Below are 23140 nucleotides of genomic sequence, written 5' to 3' on the forward strand. Positions count from 1 at the left end.
TCGTAAGATCTTATGGGACCAAACTGCTGAGGTCATCCCTCCCTAAGCTTACACACTATTTTTTCTAACTTAAACTAACTTATACTAAGGACGACACACACACACACACACACACACACACACACACACACACACACACACACACACACACACACACACAGAGAGAGAGAGAGAGAGAGAGAGAGAGAGAGAGAGAGAGAGAGAGAGAGAGACACACACGCCCGAGGGAGGACTCGAACCTCCGACGATCGAAGCCGCGCAAACCGTGACAAGACGCCCGTAGACCGCGCGGCTGCTCCCCGCGGCTCTAAGAGAGCAACTTTTACAATTCTAAGAAGCAAAATATCGATATAATAGCACCAAAAACACACATATTTTGATGTCGTAACTTATTTCTCTATTTCCAGAGTTTAAATTAATTGCTCTGTCTGAACAACAAACTTTTTATGCTGACCTTATAGTGTTGGACAGATGTTGAGTCTTCAGAGTGCAGTTGTTGGATTTCAGGTGAAGTGGTCAAAGCAAATAACGCTTGAATAAAGCCACTCTGCCTTTTGCCAAGCAGTATTGTAACAGACGCATCTGCGTAGATTCGCAAACTTCATTGTATAGCACAGAATGAAGTCTGAAGGTGAAATGACGATGGTTTAACTTTACTTGAGGTTTTTTACATCGTTGTCTTATAAAATCAACGGTCATTCTGATGTAGGGCTTATATTGCATAAAGAAATAGACGCAGGAGGCTGGTAATATTTTCTTGTCTTCAGTCTGTTCTTTGTCTTGTTGTATCTTTATTTTCATTCTTTTTGCTAACGCAAATCCCATCTTAGAACTAAAACCAGCTAACCCATATTCCTTAAACAATGCAGCTCCATGTATAAAATAGCTTCAAACGGATCATTACAAATGAGTCAATGGCTTGAATATTTGCCGTTAATCATGCAAGTAAGATACAGTTTCGTAAAGGTTACAGGTTATACTTAAAATTTGTTGGGGGTCGCTAAGTTCTCTCATTACAAAATACTGCATGAACATAAACTTGGAAATTTGCGCTCTATTTTCAGCAAAAGCTAGTTTTTCACTCATCTCCTGAACTGTGCCTCTTACAACGATATAATTTTGGAGGTCTATTCATTGATATACGTGGACACTGTCTGCAAACTGTGTCGCGAGTATTTACGATTGATTAATTTAAAGAGGTCCCCTTCATTTATACTAATGATTCATTCAATTCAAGACCGGTTTCGGGATATTAAAATCCCATCTGAAGGTGTATGATATTACTGTGTTTGGCCGTACGTAATACGCGGTCGGGCCAGTCAGTGCAAGGGCTCCAGATCACTGCATCTTAGCCGGACACAGTCCGCCGTCGGGCAGCCGCAAGGTACGAACGCCAACTGCAACTCGTTGCGAACAGAGTTTTTAGTGAAGAAGTAATAAATCAAAACGTCATGTCTGATGCGGCCGTTTTAGCGCACGGACAGCGGAAATGTACTAAGCGATGAACTTTTTATTTTCATCATTTTTGGAGGGATGTCGGCGGGAAGTAGTTTCGAAGTGGTTTGAAATTACGTGCAAAGTTTGTCGGAAGTCGCTAAGTGCTGTCATACTGATGAATGAAGTCCGTGTATTTGCGCGCCGTCAGTTCCTTTGCCTCGAGACACACACATTTTCTAACTGTAGTACTTGTCTGGTTGTGTTGGACTAGTAACATATAATTGTACGTCTTAATGAGTTGATTATGACAACATTTTAAATAACTACGGGAAATATTGAAAATAATATTTTTGTCGCCCTTGGAAGCCTTTATATGTGCCTGCAAATAGGCCAGGGTGCCGTGCCGCGGGTTTGAGGATAGTCATTTGGGGAAAAAAAATAGTACACTTTTTGGAAGTTTTCAATTCACTCAAGATTTATTGCTGTTAGAGCGCATATGCAGTACATGAAATATTTACATTGACGTATCAATACAATTTGTACAGAAACCAGATGGCAGTTATAAGAGTCGAGGGACATCAAAGGGAAGCAGTGGTTGGGAAAGGAGTGAGACAGGGTTGTCGCCTCTCCCCAATGTTATTCAATCTCTATATTGACCAAGCAGTCAAGGAAACAAAAGAAAAATTCGGAGTAGGTATTAAAATCGATGGAGAAGGAAAAAAAAACTTTGAGGTTCGCCGATGACATTGTAATTCTGTCAGAGACAGCAAAGGACTTGGAAGAGCAGTTGAACGTAATGGATAGTGTGCTGAAAGGAGAATATAAGATGAACATCAAAAAAAGCAAAACGAGGATAATGGAATGTAGTCGAATTAAGTCTGGTGATGCTGAGGGAATTAGATTAGGAAATGAGATACTTAACGTAGTAAAGGAGTTTTGCTATTTGAGGAGCAAAATAACTGATGATAGTCGAAGTAGAGAGGATATAAAATGTAGACTGGCAATGGCAAGAAAAGCGTTCCTGAAGAAGAAAAATTTGTTAACATCGAGTATATATTTAAGTGTCAGGAAGTCGTTTCTGAAAGAATTTGTATGGAGTGTAGCCATGTATGGAAGTGAAACATGGGCGATAAATAGTTTGGACAAGAATAGAATAGAAGCTTTCGAAATGTGGTGCTACAGAAGAATGCTGAAGATTATACGGGTATATCACATAAATAATGAGGAAGTATTGAATAGGATTGGGGAGAAGAGAAGTTTGTGGCACGACTTGACTAGATGATGGGATCGGTTGATAGGGCATCTTCTGAGGCATCAGGGGATCACAAATTTAGCATTGGAGGACAGCGTGGATGGTAAAAGTCGTAGAGGGGGACCAAGAGATGAATACACTAAGCAGATTCAGAAGGATGTAGGTTGCAGCAGGTACTGGGAGATGACGAAGTTTGCACAGAATAGAGTAGCATGGAGAGCTGCATCAAACCAGTCTCAGGACTGAAGACCACAACAACATCAATAGGACAAGCGGTTCTGAGGCGTCAGGTAACAACCGATGCTGAAACAACCACATTTTTACGTGGTGTATCCTCCACGGGCGGCAATGCTTGCGCTGACTCTGTTATCCAGTCGATCGCTCCAGAAGGCGAATACTGTGCACTGTTACGTTGTGCCACATCTGATCGACCTCTCGACGTACGTCTGTAAGGGTTGGTCGTTGACGAGTCGCGCAACTCATTCCTCGTCCCGTTGTATCGCCAAACGCTCGATTGGAGACGAGTCCGGAAATCATGGTGGACAGGGAAGTTGTTGCACGTGTTGCAGGAGTAGTGTGTGGCCGAGCATTATCCTGCTGGAACACCACACCACCTTCCTGTTGCAAGAATGGTAGAAGAATAGGTCCAACAACATTGTGCACTGTCCGAGTATTTAGTTAACCCATTACTGGCCATTGTCCCTTTTTTGGGACGCGTATGTTTTACTTATTTCTACGTAAGCAGTGGAGCTTTTAGCCTTTATTGTTGCATCTGTAGGTTCAACTAACTCCTATAATGCCTATAAATGTAAAATAAATAACTTTTTTCTAAGTACTTGCCGATTTTTTGTTCTCGCGCTTGGCAGCATTGTATGTCTGCTGGTAGTTTCTGGACGACAATGAGCTGTGATTTAGTTGTCTGGGCGTGTTTGTTATGTACATATGAAAGTCCATGTAAGATTAAGTATACTTCAGATTTTTTCAAGTATGCATGGAGAATAAGGTTGTGAATTTGGATAGCGCATTTGGCCAATGTCCCAAAAATGGGACGGTCTGTAGTTTTTGTTCTAATAAACTGAAAATTTTCTAAACGACTTTTTATTCAATTAATCACTCAATCTAACGTATTTATGTATATCAAGTATCGATATATTTTATGCATCCCAATAATGGGACAATGGCATGTTACACTATCATTTATTGTTGATGTGCCCTATTCTTGTATACACGTATTATACAGAGAAGAACTGCATTTTACGTTCTTTATATCTGCTTTATTTCATGTTCTATTCGAATTTTAAGGTTGCAACAGGATAGAAACATGCCGCGTGGACTTAAACTTGAAGAAATTCTAGCAGAACTAGCGAACCATCAAGAGAGTGGCGATGAAGATGACGACGTAGAATTGGCGATTATTCCACCCGATGCAGATGTAATAACAGATGTAGAAGACATTGACAAAAATGTATTGAACAGGGAGTCTGTTATACAAGATGTAGACGGTACTTTAGAGAGAAGCTCTCACTTTTGGATGTCTGACAGAGAATAGTGATGTTTTACTCATCAAAGAAAACAGGATCAGTACCAAAACGCAGAGGACCACAAGGAAGCAAATTGACGGGAGGACGGGGGAGCACAGATGTACGACTAGATCCAGGAAATCATTTCATTGTGTCAAATAAAACACAGAAGAGAGTAAAACACAGAAGAGATGTGCTTACTGCAAGAAAAAAAAATGTGATAGGTGCAATGTTGGTGTACACGACAAGTGTTTTGCTTTATTTCATACTGAAAAGACATTCAATAATATTAAAACATTCTTTATTTATTGTTTGTGTTGTTTCTTACAATATTATGCATGGAGAATAAGGTTGTGAATTTGGATAGCGCATTTGGCCAATGTCCCAAAAATGGGACGGTCTGTAGTTTTTGTTCTAATAAACTGAAAATTTTCTAAACGACTTTTTATTCAATTAATCACTCAATCCAACGTATTTATGTATAAAAGTTTGCAAAAAATGATCCGATAGAGTTTTGGCCAGTAATGGGTTAAGAGTCGTCTCCAGAAATACCAAAAGTTAACGAGAGCTGTAGATCATCTCATCCCAGGCCTGCGGTGGGGCCAGTGTGTCTCGGACGAAAGCGCTGTAGGAGACAGCGCTCACCAGGTCTGCGTCGTACGCACAAACGACCGTCACTTGCTTGCAGACGGAACGTGCTTCCATCACTGAAGACCACGGCGCGACATTCCATCTTCCGAGTTATTCTCTGACGGCACCCCAGTCGAGCCTTGCCCGTCGATGCTGTGGCGCGAGTGGGAGGCGGACGAGAGGCATGCGGGCCCGTGTTCCACTGTTAATAACCTGTCCGCAACAGTTCGTTTTGGCTCACAAGCCCCGTTTCCTGTGCTGTTGCAGCTGTACGATCTGGCACTGTTGTCCTTACAATACGACGACGCTGGCGGGAGTCTGTGCTGCGTGGACGCCCAGACCGTCGTCTGCTGGTGTGAGCATCTTCACGTGTCCACTGATTTCAGCACCGTTGCACAGCTGAGGCAGCGCTTCCAACTCGTGTGGCAAGTCTGCGAAAGGACCATCCAGACAATGGGAAGCCCACAATTTAACCCTTTTTAAAGTCACTCATTTGAGTGTGGGAAACACGAGTGTTCCTCCGTAGCACGGTGGAGTGCTCGCTTCACACGTTTGCACAACGCTGACCCTTCTGGCTTTGACCATTCTCTATTAAAGATTAGACACAGATGGCGCTGTGGTTGGTAACTATGCCACTTCGCCATCTGTTAGCGGACGACGTTGACACCGTTATCGACAGATCTAGCCCTTAACTACTATCGACCGTCTCTAAGACCGCTACTATAGTTCAATTATTTTATCTTGGCGATTCGCGCATGCCCGCCCAGACGCGGGAGATTGCTGCGTTGCCAGTTGTACACGCCAAGAGAAGCAGCGCCATAGCATAGTTCTCAAACTTACGTTTAGGGGGGAGCGCGCAGTTTATAAAGTAAAGCCACCACGGCCGCATTAACCCTGTCGCTGCTACAGAGACGTGCTCCCCGCAATCCGCGATGTGCACGATTTTGTCATCATTGCACTGCTCGCCTGTGCAGACAAATGGTGTTTCGACTGCTTTGACACACTTATCATTCGATTTCACAAAAACTATTTGGCCCAAAAATTTGATTTTTACACATCTTCTTGACTGATACCTTCCCCCCATAAATGACCTAATTTTGTTTCGATGTTCAACGCAGTTGTTGTGCCGCATTAGATGTAGTAAACCATTACGAAATTTTGAAGAGCTTGCAGAGGTCCATAGCGTCTACTTTCTGTATGGTCGATTTTAGTTGCCACTAGAAATTTCAAAAAATTACATTCAAACGAATAAAATTTATCAAGTAAGACACTTCGATATTGTTTTTAAATAAAGAAAATATAAAGCACCGATTAAGATTTGAACTCGGAACCCTTCGCTTACCAGCCAAACACCTTAACCATTTCGCTAATGCAGCTCGACATACAACAGAAGTCCTGGAGGATTGTAAAATGCCACGCAAGACACCGACAAACACTGTTGGCATGACTATGAATTACTCACGTTTCGTCGAAGTACAATAGGAAATAAACAATTACCGCTGTTCTTTATTGCGAAAAAGCCGTTAGTGAGAATGATACAAAGACCTTTCCTTGCTATCTCCTGAATTAGAGGGCTTACTGCTTGTTTGGTTTAATTAATTAATAGAATATGAAGCAATTGGTGTAAAGAATGCTTTTTCCAAACTTTCTATAAAAGAAAGTCTGCTATCAAGACATTGCTTTTGTTCAATTACTTTATTTTTGACTGAACGTTTCTAAAACTGAAGATACTCGTCCGTGATCTGCACTACAGTGGAGCTCTGGCAATGTCGTTCTGTGTTCATTGGCCGACTGTTTTTTGTGACGTCAGATGCGCAGAACGAACCTAAACTCGGCCGCCGTCATAAATAACGCGCACTTTAATGTTTGTGTCGAGATATTTCTCACACCCCTGCAAAGCCAAATGGACTCTTTCATGTACCTTCTTATTGGCTGTCGAGCTACACGTGACAGCATTCTTGCATTGTTGCTGCTCTTTGTTTCGTAATTATTAGCCTTGAGAGGTCTCACAGACGTACTATGGGGTTGCGTGCCGCGTTTTTATTGCATGCTGCTGTTTCTCCATGGCGGGGAAAGCAGGGCCTTCTGTGCAACGCGTGTTATGTGAGACAGATATCTTCACTTGCAAGATGAGCCTCAGACACCGAAAGAATAATTCGAAAATCGAAATACGTGCACCTTTTGCCCTCCTCGTATGAAGAGGAAAACAAGGTATCCATGTCAACAGCATGGTGTTCCGATTTGTTTGGAGTGTTCCAGGAAGGTCTGCGTGAAGTGTTTGCAGGTGTAAATTGACTGAAGTATGATTCAATGGCACATGAGAACAAGTATTTAGTTTTTACTAGTAATTTTAGAAGTAAAATGGTAGCAAAGTTTCTCCATTCATAGACTTATGGACTGAAATATTCGCTCTACATTGCAAAGGGAGTCGAAAACTGAAAGCTGACTTCGGACACAATTTATCGTAAGTCATATCGGATTTTTTCCACCTAGTTATATTGCCAGTTTGTAATATAATCCCTCTGATGAAAATTTGTGTGTGAGTAGAGAGTTAACTATTTGCTGTTATTTTCGTAACTCACAAAATAAAAGTATACTTCAGATTTCGCTTTGTTTTAATTGTCGAAGTGTTTAAAATACCGCAGTGTTTAAAAAAAAATCAATTTTGTACAAAAGCCACCTCTAAGAAGTGTAATGAATGACTGGAAGTCAAGATACTATATATAGTCAGCAAAATTCTGGTTTGATATATAAAACAGAAAAATGCGGTCTGTGAGACCCCTCCGTAGTAATTGCGTTCCTGTGAATGACCATAGTACTCAAGGGCTAGTGTCCCCGAGGTGGCATATGCCGTCATCGGATCAAAATCGACGCCATCTTTCCAGGTGTACTATTTATTTCTTGCAGTGTAAATAGGTGTTCATTCAAATATCTCTCGGGATAGGCGCAGTTTTGTACTCGAATATCTCATTCCACTGTTTTCTGGGATGAGGGCTTTCTATTCTAAGCGCATATTCGTGCCGTTCTGGGCATCCGAGGTGGCGCACTTTTTTCCATGATAATAATTATACAAAAGTAACCCACCACCTTCATGATTAGTGGGTCTTAATTTTCTATAATGGTATTATAATAGCAGATACCACATATTTCATGTGCGTTACGACGACAGTACTACATGGGTTAATGGGCAGACTACTTCTAGTATTTCTAATAACTACAAGTGATTAGTGTTAACTGCCTGCAGCGTTACATATGTGCCAGTGTTAATATAAACCTACTTGGGTGCCTGGCTCATAGAGCTAAACCCTATGAGCATGCCCCTGGCACAGGGCAGGCAAGAAGTTAACTGTCGCTGCAGGTTCCTAATCTACTATCCTATTCTGTTTTACTAAAAACTACAATCTAATCTACGTCATAATCGGTGCGTTAGTCAAGTCCGTGAAGTAGATCACCCCGGTCCCCCTAGTCCTGCACGTGGCGGATTCCAACTGTTGAGTCGACCTATCCACGAACGGGCGGTACGGGATTGGAGTGCTGGACGCGATCGGTGATTACTAACTAGTCACGAAAGTCTCTCAAGAAAATTGTTAGTACTTTTCGTGATACCTCGTTGGCTAGCGTGTTCAGTCTCTGTAAGGTCTCTTCTTGTCTGAGTAGATCGTAGGTGGTGTTACTTGGTAGTTGTTGTCTTTGTGCGGCTGCTACATCATCGAAAAGGAGACACTCATAAACCACGTGGTCAGGAGTACCCTCTGATGCGCCACAGTCACACGCGGGCGTCGCCCTCCTCCCAAACCGACATAGATATATTGGATAGGGGCCATGACCAGTGAGGAAGTGGAACAATCCCCGAGTTGGATCAAAATATTTCATTCTCATTCTCTCCTTTACATTTGGTAGTAACTGAAAAGTTCTTCTAGCAGTTTCATCTATCTCCCATAACTCCTGCCATAAATCTTCACCCCTCCTCCTTATCCCTAACCGGTGCTCCCATAATTTCTTCTACTTTCGTAATGTTATCTTTCTTAGCCCAGTAGCATGCGGCCTGTTCTCTTATTTATCCCCATTATGATTAACAGGGCTCCCCCCTGGGATGTTCTATAAGCCCCTACAGACCTTAGTAACATGTTCCTTTGTACTCTTCTCACCGTCAAGGCGGGCACCACCCTCGTGAGCCTGTGAGCCCAGACTCCCGAGCCGTAACCCACTATTGACGTCAGTATACTGTTATGATATAATTTTATTAAATGATGAATAACTGAAACCCTCAGCTGCCGATAGGTGTTGTTGATATACCTCGATGTGGGCAGTTGAAAATGTGTGCCCCGACCGGGACTCGAACCCCGGACCTCCTGCTTACATGGCAGACTCTCTATCCATCTGAGCCACCGAGGCCACAGATGAATAGCGCGACTACAGGGACTTATCCCTTGCCCGCTTCCCGTGAGACTCACATTCCCAAGTCATCAACAGTATTCTGCTCTTTCGAGAACAGTTACTGTCTTCACATATACAGGGTGTTACAAAAAGGTACGGCCAAACTTTCAGGAAATATTCCTCACACACAAATAAAGAAAACGCGTTATGTGGAAATGTGTCCGGAAACGCTTACTTTCCATGTTAGAGCTCATCAAAACCCAATGTCCTCCGTTAGCGAGGATACGTGCATCCACCCCCCGTCGCATGGATTCCCTGGTGCGCTGATGCAGCCCTGGAGAATGGCGTATTGTATCACAGCCGTCCACAATACGAGCACGAAGAGTCTCTACATTTGGTACCGGGGTTGCGTAGACAAGAGGGTTGAGATGAGGAGAGCGTGGACGCCATGGAATTGGTCCGCATCTACCAATCCATCGGTCACCGAATCTGTTGTTGAAAAGCGTACGAACACTTGGACTGAAATGTGCAGGAGCTCCATCGTGCACGAACCACATGTTGTGTCGTACTTGTAAAGGCACATGTTCTAGCGGCACAGGTAGAGTATCTCGTATGAAATCATGATAACGTGATCTATTGAGCGTCGGTGGAAGAACATGGGGCCCAATCGAGACATCACCAACAATGCCTGCCAAACGTTCACAGAAAATCTGTGTTGATGATGTGATTTCAAAATTGCGTGCGGATTCTCGTCAGCCCACACATGTTGATTGTAAAAATTTACAATTTGACCACGTGGGAATGAAGCTTCATCCGTAAAGAGAACATTTGCACTGAAATGGGGATTGACACATTGTCGGTTGAACCATTCGCAGAAGTGTACCTGTGGAGGCCAATCAGCTGCTGATAGTGCCTGCACACGCTGTACATGGTACGGAAACAACTGGTTCTGCCGTAGCACTCTCCATACAGTGACGTAGCACTCTCCATACCTTGTACAGCAGCAACTTCTCTGACGCTGACATTAGGGTTATCGTCAAGTGCAAGAAGAATTGCCTCGTCCGTTGCAGGTGTCCTCGTCGTTCTAGGTCTTCCCCAGTCGCGAGTCGAATGCTGGAATGTTCCGTGCTCCCTAAGACGCCGACCAATTGCTTCGAACGTCTTCCTGTCGGGACACCTTCGTTCTGGAAATCTGTCTCGATACAAACGTACCGCGCCACGGCTATTGCCCCGTGCTAATCATACATCGAATGGGCATCTGTCAACTCCACATTTGTAAACATTGCACTGACTGCAAAACCACGTTCGTGATGAACACTAACGTGTTGCTGCTACGTATTGGTGTGCTTGACGCTAGTACTGTAGAGCAATGAGTCGCATGTTAACACAAGCAACGAAGTCAACATTACCTTCCTTCAATTGGGCCAATTGGCGGTGGATCAAGGTAGTACAGTACATACTGACGAAACTAAAATGAGCTCTAACATGGAAATTAAGCGTTTCCGGACACATGTCCACGTAACATCTTTTCTCTATTTGTGTGTGAGGAATGTTTCCTGAACGTTTGGCCGTACCTTTTTGTAACACCCTGTATAATTTTATTATATGAGGCGGAAGGTGAGGTGGCGCACTTGCCTCGTAAGCAAGTGTCGGGACGGAAGCTCCACTCACCGCGAGGACAGAGAACGGTCCGCACGTAAGTAGCGCACTCGCACTCGCGGAGCGGAATTATGCCGGTAGAGCGGCCACGCGCGGAGAGCGGGAAATGCGGTGGCGGTCTTTTTGTTCGGCGCGCGGCAGAGAGACAGGTTAGGGGGCGGGAGCGGGGGCGGGGGCCGAGCCGGCGCCGGCGCCCGGCGGCAGCTGGGCCGCGCCCCACAGCGCAGCCGGGGGCGGCCCACCCCCGCGCCGCCCGGCTAGGCCAGCTGCGCACCGCCGCCCGCAGACGCCAGTAGCGCCCGCGCCGCGACGCCCACCACACGCCCCACCAGTGGCAGCAGCAGCAGGCCCAGGCCGGCCCGCCTAGCCTCGCCCCACCACGCCTCGCTACGGCCGCCTCGCGGGCTGCTGGCCGCGGAACCCGCCAGCGCAGGTAGGTGCGTGGCCGCAGTTCGTGTGTACACAGTTTTACACTACAGCTTCATTTATTTAATTGTTTCAAAAAAACTTCTGCCACATTGAATACCCCTCTCCATCCTCCGGAACCAGTCCCTAAACCAGGTGGTTTTCATCACTCGATACGTAATCAGCATGGTTTCAGAAAACATCGTTCTTGTGCAACTCAGCTAGCTCTTTATTCGCACGAAGTAATGGCCGCTATCGACAAGGGATCTCAAGTTGATTCCGTGTTTCTAGATTTCCGGAAAGCTTTTGACACCGTTCCTCACAAGCGACTTCTAATCAACCTGCGGGCCTATGGCGTATCGTCTCAGTTGTGCTACTGGATTCGTGATTTCCTGTTAGGAAGGTCGCAGTTCGTAGTAATAGACGGCAAATCATCGAGTAAAACTGAAGTGATATCGGGTGTTCTCAGGGAAGCATCCTGAGACCTCTGCTGATCCTGATCTATATAAATTACTTGGGTGACAATCCGAGCAGTTCTCTTAGGTTGTTTCCAGAAGATGCTGCAATTTACCGTCTAGTTAGGTCATCCGATGACCAGTATCAGTTGCAAAGCGATTTAGAAAAGATTGCTGTATGGTGTGGCAGGTGGCACTTGACGCTAAATAACGAAAAGTGTGAGGTGATCCACATGAGTTCCAAAAGAAATCCGTTGTAATTCGATGACTCGATAAATAGTACAATTCTCAAGGCTGTCAATTCAACTAAGTAGCTGGGTGTTAAAATTACAGACAACTTCAAGTGGAAAGACCACATAGATAATATTGTGGGGAAGGCGAGCCAAAGGTTGCGTTTCATTGGCAGGACGCTTAGAAGATGCAACAAGTCTACTAAAGAGACAGCTTACACTACACTCGCTCGTCCTCTGTTAGAATATTGCTGCGCGGTGTGGGATTCTTACCAGGTGGGATTGACGAAGGACATCGAAAGGGTGCAAAAAAGGGCAGCTCGTTTTGTATTATCACGTAATAGGGGAGAAGGTGTGGCAGATATGATACGCGAGTTGGGATGGAAGTCGTTAAAGCAAGGACGTTTTACGTCGCGGCGAGATCTGTTTACGAAATTGCAGTCACCAACTTCTTCCGAATGCGAAAATATTTTGTTGAGCCCAACCTACATAGGTAGGAATGATCATCAAAATAAAATAAGAAAAATCAGAGCTCGAACAGAAAGGTTTAGGCGTTCGTTTTTCCCGCGCGCTGTTCGGGAGTGGAATGGTAGAGAGAGAGTATGATTGTGGTTCGATAAACCCTCTGCCAAGCACTTAAATGTGAATTTCAGAGTAATCATGTAGATCTAGATGAAAACTGTACTCCTTTCCGCTTCATTTTCACTAGTGGGAACATTGCAAAGTCACGAGGAGCAAGGTCTGGACTGTAAGGAGGGTGCTCAAGAAGTTTCAGATGATGATGATGATGATGTTTAGTTTGTGGGGCGCTCAACAGCGCGGTCATCAACGCCCGTACAAAGTCCCAATTATCTCACACTCCAATTTTTTACACAGTCCAATCTAGCCAGTATCACGAATGATGATGACGATGAAATGCTGAGGACAACACAAACACCCAGTTCCCAATCAGATAGTCCTCAACCCGGCAAGTTTCGGTCCCGTACCCCGCAGATATTCGGTGCCTGCTTTGGCGCGGTGAGCGGGAGCGTTGTCGTGATGGAGGAAGCCAGTGCGCATTCTCGACTTCGGTCGCACGTCCTACAAAGACTGGATAACTCTGTGCGGGCACTGCTCAGTGTGACACTTACAAGGGAACCTCCCCATCGCACCCCCCTCAGATTTAGTTATAAGTTGGCACAGTGGATAGGCTTTGAAAAACTGATCAATTGAGAAAACAGGAAGAAGTTGTGTGGAACTATGAAAAAAATAAGCAAAATATACAAACTCAGTAGCCCATGCGCAAGATAGGCAACATCAAAGACAGTGTGAGCTCACGAGCGTGGTGGTTCCGTGGTTAGCGTGAGCAGCTGCGGAACGAGAGGTCCTTTGTTCAAGTCTTCCCTCGAGGGAAAAGTTTGTTTCTTTATTTTCGTAAATTTATGATTTTTCCGTTCGTTCATTGTCGTCTGTGTTTTGCGACCGCACCGCAAAACCGTGCGATTAGTAGACGAAAGGACATGCCTCTCCAAAGGGAACCGAAAACATTTGATCGCATGGTCATAGGTCAACCTATTTCTCCACAGGAAAACATGTCTGATATATCCTATACGACACTGGTGACGGCATGTACGTCACATGACAGGAATATGTTGTCGAACCACCTACCTTGTACACTTGGCGAATGGGTAAAAAGATACTTCTACCTTGACCAATTTAGGTTTTCTTGTGGATATGATAATCACTCCCAAAAAAAGTGATGAAGACGTAAGAGGCAGTCACATAAACTGCAACAAATGGATGCAACAGTGTGGTGTCACGGCCAGACACCACACTTGCTAGGTGGTAGCCTTTAAATCGGCCGCGGTCCGGTAGTATACGTCGGACCCGCGTCTCGCCACTATCAGTGATTACAGACCGAGCGCCGCCACACGGCAGGTCTAGAGAGACTTCCTAGCACTCGCCCCAGTTGTACAGACGACTTCTCTAGCGATGGTTCACTGACTTCTACGCTCTCATTTGCCGAGACGATAGTTAGCATAGCCTTCAGCTACGTTATTTGCTTAGCAAGGCGCCATTATCAGTTATTATTGATATTGTGAATCATGTAATGTCAAGAGCGACGTTCATCATTAATGGATTAAAGTTAAGTATTCCACCAGCTACGTCCGTTTTTCTCAATTCTAATTCCCTTGTCATGTTCCAGACCTAACGCCAGCCTGCGTGAGCTAAAACGCGTGCATTTCGGCCTCCTTTAGTAACACGGTGTTGGCTCTCCTGCCAACCACAACAAACAGTTCCACAGTCGCACAGTTTTTCCTGTGCAAGCAAATCTGGACATGTCCTGGAATTTTGGAGAGGAAAGTTGATTATGTGTGAGTGCCTGAACTTTGATAATTGTCTGAAAATAAAAAAATAAACTTTTCACTCGACGGAAGACTTGAACCAAGGACCTCTCGTTCCGCATCTGCTCACGCTAACCACGGAACCACCGCGCTCGTTAGCTCACACTGTCCTTGATGTTGCCAATCTTGCGCATGGACTACTCAGTTTCTTTATTTTGCTTATTTTTTTCATAGTTCCACACAACTTCTTCCTGTTTTCTCGATTGATCTGTGTTCAGTTTTTCAAGGCCTATCCACTGTGCCAACTTATAACTAAATCTGAGGGGGGTGCGATGGGGAGGTTCCCATGTTAGCTATGATTGTCTACTGTGTGTCCAAAACAACACGCTCCACAATTCCATTCGATTTGGAAAAAAAAGAAAAAGCTATCATTTTCTTCTTTACCGATCGGGATTATCTGACAGCAGCGGGTGTGTCGTCGTCTTCAAAGACCCAGACTTTGTTTTGGGTGTTAATCGGCACGTCGTATTAGGACAACCAAGTCTGGTCACCTGTCGCAATGCTATTCACGTGCTGAGATTTTCCCTTAAAAACTTCTTTGACGCTCTTCTGTCAGTCTATGCGGCACCAGAGAGAACAGAGTTTCTTTACTTGCAAACGATCGTGCAGAATGAAACGAATTGGTGGTGCATTTAGCCCTAAGGTGTCCTCTGTCTCCTTGTAGGTCACTCGCCTGTCTTTGTCTATCATTTCCTCGCAGCATCTGTGTTTTCCTTCCTCCGTAACTGATGATTGTCGCCTTCCCGTCCTCTCAGCGTCCTGCAGAGTGAAATTTCCTCTTTGGAATTCTCTGTACCACCTGAATATAGCCGTACGATGTGTACACACGTCACCAAGTGGAAGAGTAATTTGTTCAAAGAAGTGGTCTACGTTTAAGCCACGCGCGAATTTGTACAAAACTGCCCGATTCCCACTTGGTGACCTCCATGCCACAGCGCCATAGCTAGCAAATGATTCTAATGGCTCTGAGCACTATGGGACTTAACATCTGAGGTCACCAGTCCCCTATAACTTCGAACTACTTAAACCTAACTAACCTAAGGACATCACACACATCCATGCCCGAGGCAGGATTCGAACCTGCGACCGTAGCAGTCACGCGGTTTGGGAGTGAAGCGTCTAGAACCGCTCGGCCACAAAGGCCGGCCACAGCTAGCAGTTCAAACTAACCCAGCCAGTGCACGACTGCGCCCACAGGCTTAACACAGCGGCTGCAATGCAAGTATGAAGTACTGTCAGAACATAGCAACAACCAGCTTCCTGCGACTTATTGTTGCGTCGTATTGCGAAACTTTTCTAGTACCCTATAGAAGTACAACTGCCGTTCACCATGGAGGGACAGTTTAAGGCCCAAGCGACACGGGCGGGTGCTTGGGGCGCCAAGCTCAGAGTGGCATCAGAGGCGCCCTTACAGCAGAGTTTGCGTACGGACTGTAAAACTGACGCTGGCAGAAGTAAACGATAGTAAAAGCGAAAGCGTTTCGGCAAGCACAGATCCGATGCGAAATTTGTAGCTACGAGCTGCCACTGACTTCAGCATCACACAATGTCCTAGTTAGTACAAATTTATTTTAAAATTACGCTTTTCGGTGAATTCCCAGTCCAATTGAGCTCCCATTTCACGCAAGGCCTACCTTAACAAGAAATATGATAGTACTTGAGCACCTTACATATGGCGAGAGGAATGTTCAATAAAAGATGCTTTAAACCGACACTTCCTGAAAAACGGTTGTGGGGATTGTCAGCTTTTAAAAATTTTAGGCGATAACTTGATGTAAATAGGTTCACGTTCTATTTTGAAGGACTTCTCTAAGTTCAAGTCTAAAACAATGTTTGAATATAACGGTTTTACCAGAGGAAAGAAGGTTCAGTGTATACGGGGTCCCCCTGGACAAATGGTTGTGTGTGGAACTATAATTCGAAGCAGAAAAAGTGTAGTAAACATGGAATGTAAAATGCATACGTTAAGAGTAAGGAACACGTGTTCAATGGAAGACATGTCTTTCATAGCAGCGAAAATGAAAAAGTACTCATAGCTATTAATTTATGCACTTTAAAGCCCTTGTTCTCTGGACATTTTTCCTTGTTTTGGTCCATACTATCTCCTCACAAAATACGGATAACAAAGAGGTTGCATTAGAAGACATTTTTTCGCAGTATCGGAGGTGAAGAAGTGTTCATCGCTTGATTTTTTTCGCTTCGAATGGACGTTCCACGAATATTGACCATTCCTCCTGAGACACCCTGTATACTAAACAACTCTACGATTTATATATGGTTTTATTACCCCTAGAACACTAAAGGGGGGTAAATTTTACATGGTTGCTAAATCATCGTAAATTGTACTACTCCAGGAAGTCAGTCTAAGGAAGTGACGTGTTCTGGCTTATACTTCAGTTAATTAAGAGGATTAGATCTCCAGTAGTATGTTACATACCAAATCAAATACAAAATGTCCTATTTTATACCCTACTCCAATCGTAAATTTTGCGACGATTTAGTAATCTAGGGCTGATAGAAGATTTCTCTTTCTTATCATGCACGAATTTATGTTTTTCTTTTGAGTCGCATAGATTAAAATTTCTACTGTGTTTATATTTTTCAACTAGTTAGATGGCAATTCGTCTGGAGTATTTACCGGTGAACTTGTTTCACATGTAACTTAAACAGTTGAAAATTGTCTTATCTTTAACAGGTCAGTAAAGAATTGGGTAATTCATATGGAAATCTTAGTAATTTCAGAATTATAGAAGTAAAATTTTGAATTATTAAATGAAAAAACAGCGCAAATTATATATTTTCATTCATATCGTTCAGATTACAAGATAGCTAATTTTTGTTGAAGCAAGAATAAATAATACAATAGGTCTAATTACTTCTGCTTTCAAAGACGTCGGGAATCATCTTTAAAAAAAAAAGTTCCTTCTTTCAATATTTAGCACAAGAATAAGATTCAGAAATTTATTTTACAAAGATACATCTGTGCAGTGCTTTAAAAAAAAAAGTAAAAACGGAGCCTAAGGAAAGGCTGCTGCTGTCTGAGGGACGTGGTGAAGGGAGGAGAGGGGGAGGGGGAACGCCTTATACCTCAATTGTGTGCAAAATTTTTCTCGAACGTGACTTGACAGCATGACGAATTACTGTCCCGTCTGGTTACCTTAGTTACTAATTTCTGTACTCCGTACACTGTTAACGCAATTGGCTAGAGTGTGTAGACTCGGCTGCTCGCTCATCAATTTCCAGACTAACTATGGCGAATGCACAGGTATCAGAATAAGGTAGGACAGGTAAATGAGGGAGGGGATTACCGATTCGATCAACGACAGCCTCGCTGTGTGTGCTGTTCGCAGTGCTTGCTGTTAATGCTGTATATTAATTACGGTATCAATACTAACCTCAGACTTTTCACAGATGTTGCATCTATCTGTGATGAAGTACTACAGCTGCATGAATATTCATTTAGATTTTGATAATATTTCTAAGTGTCGAAACATTGGCAACTTGCTCGAAATGTTCAGAAAAGTAAAATTATGCATGTCACAAAACTAAAACCGTAGTATCCTATGACTACAAAATCATTTAGTCACATTTCCAACCAGTCCTCTCATACTAATACATGTGTGTAACAATTTATGGAAGTATGAAATGGAATGGCCATAGAGGCTTAATAGTAGGTTAAAAAAACTGTTTGCACTATGATTTAATTGGTAGGATACCGCGAAATGACAGACATTCTAGGAAAGAGTCTACTAAGAAAACACATGAGCGTCCTATCTTACAACATGGCTCAAGTGTGTATGAAATAGGACTAACATGATATATCGGACGTGTTCGAAGACGAGAGCGTCACGGGGATGATGAAAAAGGTGAACTGTCAAACGCTTTGAGAAGGCTGCGTGCCTTGAATAAGCAAATGTTTTAAAATAGGCGCACACTATTCCGTGAGAATGGGGTTTCAAGAAAGAGCTTTAAGAGTTTAGTCTAGAAATACAGTACAACCCTCGACGTATCGCCCCGGAAAGGACACAAACACTAAATTAAACTAACAAGGGAGCCATCAGAAGTGTTAATCACAGATTTTGATAAGTTTTAGGTACGTTGTAGAGGAACCTGTCCTGAATACCTGACTAGCGGATTTTCATCCGACGGCCACTTATTTTGCTTTATGTGAATCCCCTATACCAGTAACATCAGACGTGTTTTGCCCAGCCAGCTGAGCGCAGCGGCTGAGGTTTATTGCTAGCAAGGTGATGGCCAGGGTTCAGATCCTGCCCCTGTATTTTTTCCCCAATTTCATCGTGCAGAATATCATTAAATAGAATATGTCACGCTAATTTATTCAAAAATAATCTACATTTACATGGATACTCTGCAAATCACATTTAAGTGCCTGGCAGAGGGTTCATCCAACCACCTTCACAATTCTCTATTATTCCAATCTCGTATAGCGCGCGGAAAGAATGAACACCTATATCTTTCCGCACGAGCTCCGATTTGCCTTATTTTATCTAGGTGATCATTCCTCCCTATGTAGGTCGGTGTCAACAAAATATTTTCGCATTCGGAGGAGAAAGTTGGTGATTGGAATTTGGTGAGAAGATTTCTTTTAATAATGTTCAGCCCAAATCCTGTATCGTTTCTGTGACACTCTCCCCCATATTTCGTGATAATACAAAACGTGCTGCCTTTCTTTGGACTTTTTCGATGTACTCTATCAGCCCTATCTGGTAAAGATCCCACACTGCGCAGCAGTATTCTAAAAGAGGACAGACAAGCGTAGTGTAGGCAGTCTCCTTAGTAGACCTGTTACATTTTCTAAGTGTCCTGCCAATAAAACGCAGTCTTGTTAGCCTTCCCCACAACATTTTCGCCACAGTAATTTCGTTAATACACTCTAAGACAAAAAAAATATGCACTATTAAGGAATTATCCGAATGCGACGGAAATCGGCAGGTGTGATGTACATGTACAGGCAAAGAAATGATTACCATTTCCGAAACATTAAATGACTTATTCGAGAGAAAGAACTTCACAAATTGAGCAAGTCAGTAATGCGTTGCTCCACCTCTAGCCCTTATGCAAGCAGTTATTCGGCTCGGAATTGACTGATACAGTTGCCAAATTCTGTCCACTTTGCGCATTATATCGTGAGAATCACGACACGGTTGCTAGGCTCTGCACATAATGCTCCAAACCTTCCCAGCTGGGGAGAGATTCGGCGATCTTGCTGGCCGAGGGTTCGGGAAGCACAAACAGTAGTAACTCTCACCGTGTGCGGGCGGGTATTATCTCGCTGAAATGTAAGCCTCGGATGGCTTGTCACGAGGGGCCGTAGAATATCTTCGACTTATCGCGGTGCTGCAATGGTGCCGCGGATTACAAGCAAAGCGGTACAACTGTGAAAAATAAAATGGAATGCCAATGTGCCACTTTTCTTTGTCGGGCCGTATGGCGGGCGACAGTCAGTTTGGAATCCCAGCGCTCACCGTGACGTCTCCAGCGTGGAATCTCATTGACTGGGGTAGAATTCTCTTGAGTGATGGATCGGAGCCTCGATGACCAGTGCCTCGGGCAGTGGTCGGATGCCAGTCTAACTGTCGCCCACCGCACCACCCGGCAGCCACAATTGATGCTCTGCTGCATTTTCGTTTGATAGCAGGACCCCTTACAGCACAGCGGTACGTCGGCGATATTCTGTGCGTCATTTTGTTACCATCCATAGCAGGCCATCTGGGCTTGACATTTCAGCTAGATAATGACCACCCGCACAGTGCGACACTTACTGTTTTTCTGCTTGCCCAACTCTACCTTGGCGTGCAAGATCGCTGGATCTCTCCCAATACGGAACATTTAGAGCATTATGGGTAGGGCCCTCCAATCAGTTGGGGATTTTGACGATCTAACACACCAGCTCAGTAGAATTTGGCACGGTATCCCTCAGGAATACATGCAACAACTGTACCAATCGATGCTAAGCCGAATAACTGCTTGCATAAGGGCTGGAGGGGGACCAACACGTTATTAACTTGTTCAATTTGTGAAGCTCTTTGCCCTGAGTATATATTTTTTTTTTGTAGTCATTTGTTTGTCTCACTTCCGTCTCATTCGGATAATTCCTTAGTGGCGCGTCTTTTTTTTCCCTTAGAGTCTATGTTATAAAATACGCTATTAATATTAAAATGCCTAAATAATTTGCCGCTGTTCCACTTCTGTTGATGTCTCATATTTTTTATGGTTTCCACGTTGTACATTCCTGCATATTTTTAAAATATGTTTGGCGCTCCCTTGAAGTGAAAAGTTTCGGCCTGACGCATTTCACTTTGTCGAACATGTAGGATGGCGCCTGTACTCGATAATGCCTGTTGTGATAATTCTTACTTTTAACATTATATAAGCACTGCTCCTCCTGTATTGAGTCTACTAAGACACGCATTTACGCCCGTGACCACATGCTCATCATGTTGTTCTCTGTGTATTATTAATTGTACTGAACTGCGAGGGAATCAGCCAGTGACGTAACGGCAGTCTTGGAAGAAGAGCACTCTTATTTATAATAACTAAAATGTAGTATTGCAGAACACACTTAAATTAAATTAATAAAAAAGTTCCAGAATCACTTAGAAAACATAAAAAATATGCGTGTGGCTCACCGACTCAGTCATTACACTGCAGTTTGAACACAAAGTTGTCTTATACGATGTATATGTTACCGGTCAAACCCGATTTTAGGATGAACTAGGTGAAACTAGTTAATCCTGTTACCGATAGGATAAAACGGTTTAGCCTAGGTCGAATCGGTTTATGCTAGTTAGAATTTACATGCTTTAGGATAAACTGGGACGTCCTAGTCTGAACTAATTTCACCTAGTTTGTGTCTTCTATAAGCTTTTCAAAGTAAACTGAATAAAGGAATAGAAATAAAACAGTCCATATGATTCATGTTATTTGTTAACTAATCAGTAATTTCACATCTATCACTAGGTCAACTTACATATATCCATCCACAGAAACCACTTTATCTGCAATTTGCTTATGTACTTATGTTTACAAGGTTTACTTTGGTGGCACTTAGCATTGCAGAGTACTTTGCTTTTCTTACAATTGCATTTGTTTGTTCTACAGTTTTCCATGCAACTGCTTTTCACGAAGACTTGCCCTGATCCCAACAGAATGTTTTATGGCTGCAGTCCTTAAAGATATTTCAATGCCCTGGTTAATATCTCCCACATCTAAAAGCTTCTGAATGCAGACGCCGAAATCAGTTCTAAATAAAAAAGAAGTTAAAACAAGTATTTTTTAATATTTTATTACAAAAAATTATGGAAAATTTTAATAAAATTATACCTAAAGTAATGTTTTTGAATTACGGCATGTTTGGTGCCAACTTTGCAGAGGCCCTCATCAGTCTTTTGAAGTATTACTCCACTTATGTTCCGAAGGTCACTTCTGTCTTTGTCTACATCTGTAATAGGTATGGTTATGTAGTCTCCAATGTCAGCTGGTGGATGTGATTCGTCAGAGGAAGCTTTCATTATTTTAGCTTGTTTTTTAATTTTTTTTAATTTTCTGTCGCAATTTTTCTAGCATTTTGAATGTCATGTTATCAATTTTCACAATCTTATCATCACTGTCTTCGTACTGTTCAGTATTGCTGTCATCTTCGACTGCCTTCTTTAGGTCATCTACATCCTGAATATCATTCATGATTTCTGAGGCAACGAGGAAGTGGAAAGTCCTACTCGAGGTTCGATTCCGAATAATGCTTTGTAGGATCGATTTTTCATGAACTGGAAATACCTTAATCCTTCCAACCACATTGTCCTTCAACTAAGAACGTATCATATTTTCAATGTCTTGGTTGGCACGTTCAACAGAACCCTGACTTCGGCTGTGCCTCGGTTTCCACGCACAATTTTCACTTCTGACCAAAGATTTGCGAGTTCACTTATAAAATTATTGACAAATTGTCTGCCATTATCAGATTGAAGATTACACGGTGGTCCTATTGATAGGAATATGTCATTCAAGTGATCTTCTTCAGCCCTCTTTAACGTTAACGCACGAAAGAGAACAAATTTTGTGAGATGGTCGTGGTAAACGAGGATGAACTTTAAATTCCCGTCTGCTTGTGTTTGGAATCAATCAAATCGTCTTGGCATCTGCTATTCATTTCCGAATGGATAACTGGCTTTGAAACAAGCCCTCTTTTCTTTTTTGTTTTCATTTGTTGATAAACATCACACATTGATAAATAGAGGAGTATCTTTGATGTCTCGGCTAATATCATATCGCGAGCACCATGACCCACAGCTACATGAGCTGCGTCAAATCACATCATAAAGTTCATTAGCTGGGACAAATTATTTTACAGTCTTTTCATACCGTACAATGCGTTTTTTCACATCACCAGTTTTCAAAACAGCAAATCGTATCAGTCTTCTTGTTTGTAATGTTGTTCTTTTATCCAACTTTTCCGCCTCTTCTACTTGTTGAACCAAATCCGCACATTCGTCTACTGATAACACATCATAATGAGAGAACTTTTTGTTTTCACACTGCAAAATTTCCTCCAGAAACTTTTCTTTCCACAGCTTTTGATTGGCTTGTCTGCTACAGAAAAGGCTCATCCATGATAAAACGCCTCACAATAATTATACTAGTATTGTAATAAAATCTTTTAAACGGAACTAGCAGCTTAACACGCGCACTCGTCGATGCAAAATACCGTTCAAAACAAAGAACCATGCGAGCGAAGAGCGGTTGAGAGGCCGAGGGGCTATCCCCGAGATGA

At 43.2% G+C, this 23140-nt stretch overlaps 1 protein-coding gene and 1 non-coding gene across 3 annotated transcripts in view; one reads left to right on the top strand and one right to left on the bottom strand.

Annotated features, from left to right (window-relative positions):
• Window positions 1-23140, top strand: part of LOC126281657 (tyrosine-protein kinase Btk29A) — a 790079-nt gene that overhangs the window by 223945 nt on the left and 542994 nt on the right. The gene's annotated exons all lie outside the window — the stretch shown is intronic.
• Trnat-ugu (transfer RNA threonine (anticodon UGU)) lies at window positions 9161-9234 on the bottom strand. The gene has a single exon. It is a non-coding gene; the product is annotated as a tRNA-Thr (tRNA).

This window comes from Schistocerca gregaria, chromosome 7 (genome assembly GCF_023897955.1).
Source record: "Schistocerca gregaria isolate iqSchGreg1 chromosome 7, iqSchGreg1.2, whole genome shotgun sequence".
In the NCBI taxonomy this organism is placed as follows: Eukaryota; Metazoa; Arthropoda; class Insecta; order Orthoptera; family Acrididae; genus Schistocerca; species Schistocerca gregaria.